Below are 5,644 nucleotides of genomic sequence, written 5' to 3'. Positions count from 1 at the left end.
ATTATGCTACAGAACAACAGAAGAAAGCTGGAGTAGCCATACTTGTATCTGACAATCTAGATTTTAAACCAAAGACTGTAATAAGAGAAGAAGGGTATTATATAATAATAAAAGGAATTATCAAACAAGAAGATCTGACAGTTGCAAATATTTATGCCCCAACTTCCCAAGTTTTATAAAACCTTCTCAAGTTATAAAACAACTTACAACAAACATAAAGGAGCTAATGGATAATAATACAATAATAGTAAGGGACTTTAACTTAAATCAATGGACAGACCGTCTAAGCACAAAATCAGGAAGAAAGCAAGGGCTTTGAATGACACACTGGACCAGATGAACTTAACAGATACATTCAGAACATTTCAGCCTAAAACAGCATAATGCACATTTTTTCGAGTGCACATGGGACATTCTCCAGAATAGATCACATACTGGGTCACAAGTCAGGCCTCAACAAGTACACAAAGACTGATATACCATGCATCTTTTCTGACCACAACACTATGAAACATGAAGCCAACCACAAGAAGAAATTTGGAAAGCCCTCAAATACATGGAGGTTAAACAACATGCTACTAAATGAGGAATGGATCAACTAGGAAATTAAAGAAAAAAAATTTTAATACATCAAAACAAATGAAAATGAAAACATGATGGTCCAGAGCCTTTGGAATGCAGCAAAACCAGTCCTAAGAGGGAAGTGTATAGCCATACAGGCCTACCTCAAGAAGCAAGAAAAATCTCAGATAACCTGAGCTTACACCTAAAGGAGGTAGGAAAAAAAACAACCAAGTCTAAAGCCAACAGAATAAGGGAACTAATAAAGATTAGAGCAGAAGTAAATGATATAGAAACTAAAACAAAGGAAGAACAGATCAATGAAACCAGGGGCTGGTTAATTTGAAAAAAATGATAAAATTGATAAACCTCTAGCCAGACTTGTCAGAAAGAAAAGAGAAAATACCCAAATAAGTAAAATCCCAAATCAGAGAAGATAAAAAAACAATCAAAACTGCTCCACAAAATTAAAATGGAAGGAAAACTTCCAAACTCAATGAGGGCAGCCTTCATTACCCTGATTCCAAAACCAGACAAACACTCCACTAAAGAAGAGAACTATAGGCCAATATCCCTGATGAACATGAATGCAAAAATTCTCAAAAAATACTAACAAATTGAATCCAACAATACATTAACAAAAATTATTCACCATGATCAAGTGGGATTTATTCCAGGGCTTCAAGGGTGGTTCAATATTCACAAATACATCAATGTGATATACCACATTGTAGAAGAAAGAATAAGAACGATATAAATTTCTCAATAGATGCATAAAAAGCATTTGGCAAAGTACCACACAGTGAGTAAAGTACTCAAAGTAAACACAGTGAGTTTAGAGGAAATATACCTCAATGTATTAAAGCCCCTGTATGAAAAACCCAAGCTAATATTACTCTCAATGGGGCACAATTGAAAGCTTTTCCTTTACAGTCAGGAAAATGACAGAGATGTCCACTCTCACCACTGTTATTTAACATAGAACTGAAGTCCTGGCCACTGCAATCAGACCAAAAAAAGAAATAAAAGGCATCCAATAAGCAAGGAAGAGGTCAAACATTCACTATTTACAGATGACATGATATTCTATGTAGAAAACCCAAAAGACTCCACCAAAAAAAAAAAGAAAGAAAGAAAAGAAAAAGAAAGAAAGAAAAGAGAAAAAATGCTATAAATGATAAATGAATTCAGCCAAGTCTCAAGATACAAAATCAATGTACAGAAATGTGTTGCATTTCTGTACACCAATAATGAGGCAATAGAAAGAGAAATCAAGGAATCAATCCCATTTACTATTGTACCAAAACCCTAGGAATAAACCTAACCAAAGGGGTAAAAGATCTGTATTCTGAGAACTATAAAACACCTAAGAAAGAAACTGAAATGACACAAAGAAATGGAAAAACATTCCATGGTCATGGATTGGAAGAAGAAATATTGTTAAAATGTCAATACTACCCAAAGCAATCTACATAGTCAATGCGATCCCTGTCAAAATAACAATAGCATTCTTCACAGAGCTAAAACAAACAATCCTAAAATTTATATGGAACCACAAAAGACCCCAAATAGCCAAAGTAATGTTGAAAAAAAAAAAGCCAAAGCTAGAGGTATCACAATCTCATACTTTAACCTGTATTACAAAGCTGTCATCAAGAACGTATGGTATTGGCACAAAAACAGACACGTAGAGCAATGGAATCGAATAGGAAAGCCAGAAATGGACCCACAAGTATGTGGCCAATTAGTTTTCAACAAAGCAGGAAAGAATACCCAATGGGAAAAAGACAGTCTCTTCAACAAATGGTGCTGGGAGAACTGGACAGCTACATGCAAAAGAATGAAACTGGACCACTTTCTTACACCAGACACAAAAATACATTCAAAATGGATGAAAGACCAAAATGTGAGGCAAGAAACAATCAAGATCTTAGAGTGGAACACAGACAGCAACCTCTCTGACTTCAGCCAGAGCAGCTTCTGACTAGCTACGTCTCCTTGAGGCAAAAGAAATAAAAGCAAAAATAAACTATTGGGACTTCTTCAAGATAAAAACTTCTGTGCAGCAAAGGAAACAATCAAGAAAACTAAAAGGCAACCGGCAGAATGGAAGAAGATATTTGCAAACGGCATATCAGATAAAGGGCTAGTAGCCAAAATCTATAAAGAACTTACCAAACTCAACACCCAAAAAACATACCCAGTTAAAAAGAAATGGGCAGAAGAAGGCATCTAGATGGCTAACAGATACATCAAAAGATGCCCAACATCACTCATCATCAGGGAAATAAAAATCAAAACGATGATGAGATATCTCCTCACACCTGTCAGATTGGCTAAAATCAACAACACAGGAAATTAATAGGTGTTGGCGAGGATGCCGAGAAAGGGGAACACTCTTACACTGTTGGTGGAAAACAGTATGGAGATCCCTCCAGAAGTTAAAAATAGAACTACCCTAAGATCTAGCAATTGAACTACTAGGTACTTATCCAAAGGATACAAAAATACTGATTCAAAGGGATACATGCACCTGAACATTTATAGCACCATTATCAACAATGTTCAAATTACAGAAATAGCCCAAAATGTCCATCGACTGATGAATGGATAAGAGAGATGTGGTATATATATATATATATATATATATATATATATATATATGAATATTACTTAGCCATAAAAAAGAACAGAATTTCGCTATTTGCAACGACACAGTTGAAGCTAGAGAGTATTATGCTAAGTGAAATAAGTCAGTCAGAGAAAGACAAATACCATAGATTTCACTCATATGTGTAACTTAAGAAACAGAGATGAACATGGGGCGGGGGGGAAAGAGAGCAAATCAGGAACAGACTCTTAACTATAGAGAACAAACTGAGAATTCCTGGAGGGGAGGTGGGTGGGGTGATGGGTTAAACAGGTGAGGGTATTAAGGAGGTCACTTGTGATGAGCACTGGGTGTTGGATACACGTATGAATCACTAAAATCTATACTTGAAACTCATATTACACTGTATGTGAACTATTGGAATTTAAATAAAAATTTGGGGGGGGAAAGGAATAGGCAGAAATGTAAAGATGTGAATTCTGAGTGAATTTATACAATCTCAAAGAAAACCCCGAGTCTTGGGGTGTAAGTGTGTGTGTGTGTGTGTGTGTGTGTGTGTGCCCAACTACATGAGCTGATTCTAAAATGTATGTAGAGGGGCACCTGGGTGGCTCAGTTGGTTAAGCCTCGGAGTCTTGATTTTGGCTCAGGCCATGATTTCACAGTTGGGGAGATTGAGCCTCGCATCCAGCTCTGTGCTGGCAACCAGGGCCCTGCCTGGGATTCTCTCTCCTTCTCCCCCTGCCCTTCCCTTGCATATTTGCACACAAGTGCACACACTGTCTCTCTCTCTCAAAAGAAAGAAAGAAAAAGAAAGAAAGAAAGAAAGAAAGAAAGAAAGAAAGAAGTGTATATAGAAACGCAAAGGGAAAAACAAAGATACTTTCAAAACAGAACAAGTGGAAAAACTTGTCCTTTTAGATATCAAATGTCATAATGAAGCTATAGTAGAGTGAAACAGTGTAGTATGACTGTATTAGTCATACTGACAGAATTAGTACCTAGAGACAGGTCCAGCAGCAAAGGGAAAAAAAAGGTGGGCTTTTTAAATTTTTTTTTAACGTTTTATTTATTTTTGAGACAGGGAGAGACAGAGCATGAACAGGGGAGGGTCAGAGAGAGGGAGACACAGAACCTGAAACAGGCTCCAGGCTCTGAGCTGTCAGCACAGAGCCCGACGCGGGGCTTGAACTCACCGACCTCGAGATCATGACCTGAGCCAAAGTTGGCCACTTAACCGGCTGAGTCACCCAGGCACCCAGTAGTGGGCTTTTTAATAAATGGTGCTGAAACAGTTAAGTATCCGTGTAGGAAAAAATAGATTTGACTCCCACCTTACACCTACAGCAAAAAGTCCACTTAAAAAGGACTTAAGGATTTAAGTCCACTTAAATACCTAAAGTGAAAAGCAAACTAGAAAAAAATATGAGGAGAATATTTTCATGATCTCCTGGTGGGGAAGGATTTCTTAAACAAGACAAAATTTTGTTCAAATAAATATGCTGTAAGAGTAAGAAAGAACACCCACAAAATGAGAGAAGATATCTGTAACACATAACCACAAAAAACTACCTCTTCTACAGAAAGTATTTTTAAATTGTATTAATCAGAAAGAAAAAAACAACTGACACCATTTAAAAATAAACTCAGATACTTGACAAATTGAACGTCCTAATGGCGAGTAAATACACAAAAACTTCCTCATTGCATTATAAAAAATAAATGAAAACTGAAACCACAATGAGATAGTGTCATACACCCACCAGATTGAAGGAATATTTCAAGTCTTATGAGACTTGACAAGAGAGTGGAATGAAAGAACTCTAATAACCTGCTTGTGGGAGAATAAATTAGTACAATACTTCAGAAAATAGTTTGAACATCCGAAGACATCGATATTTTATCACACCGCGAATTCCGCTGCTGGGTAATAAATGGGTGTTGCACCACTGTGCATGTAGAAGAATGGTGACAGCACCATACCTCGTAATAGCCAAACATACAAATCGAATGTCCATTGACAGTTAGTGAATAAATTGATATATATTTTAAAATTGAATACCACACAGCCATAAAAATAAACAAATGACAGCTACATGCCACAAAACTGATGAATCCTACAATCGTTATGTGGCAGAAGCTAGGCATAAATAATGGTAGGATATACCTATACATCAATTTGCAATTTTAGGGAAGCCAAATTTACACGGTCCATTTACCATGTAAATTATTACCATAAAAATGAATAGTGTATTGGTTAGCTATTGCTGCATAACAAATTACCTCCAAACGTAGTGGCTTAAAACAGTAAACATTTATTTATTTATTTATTTATTTATTTATTTATTTTAATCTTTATTTGTTTTTGAGAGAGAGAGAGAGAGAGAGAGAGAAAGCAGGGGAAGGGCAGAGAGAAAGGGAGACAGAGAATCTGATGCAGATTCTGCACTGAGAGCAGAGAGTCCAATGCAG

Source organism: Panthera tigris, chromosome F2 (assembly GCF_018350195.1).
Source record: "Panthera tigris isolate Pti1 chromosome F2, P.tigris_Pti1_mat1.1, whole genome shotgun sequence".
Classification (NCBI taxonomy): Eukaryota; Metazoa; Chordata; class Mammalia; order Carnivora; family Felidae; genus Panthera; species Panthera tigris.
Note: the sequence above shows the minus strand (reverse complement) of the source record.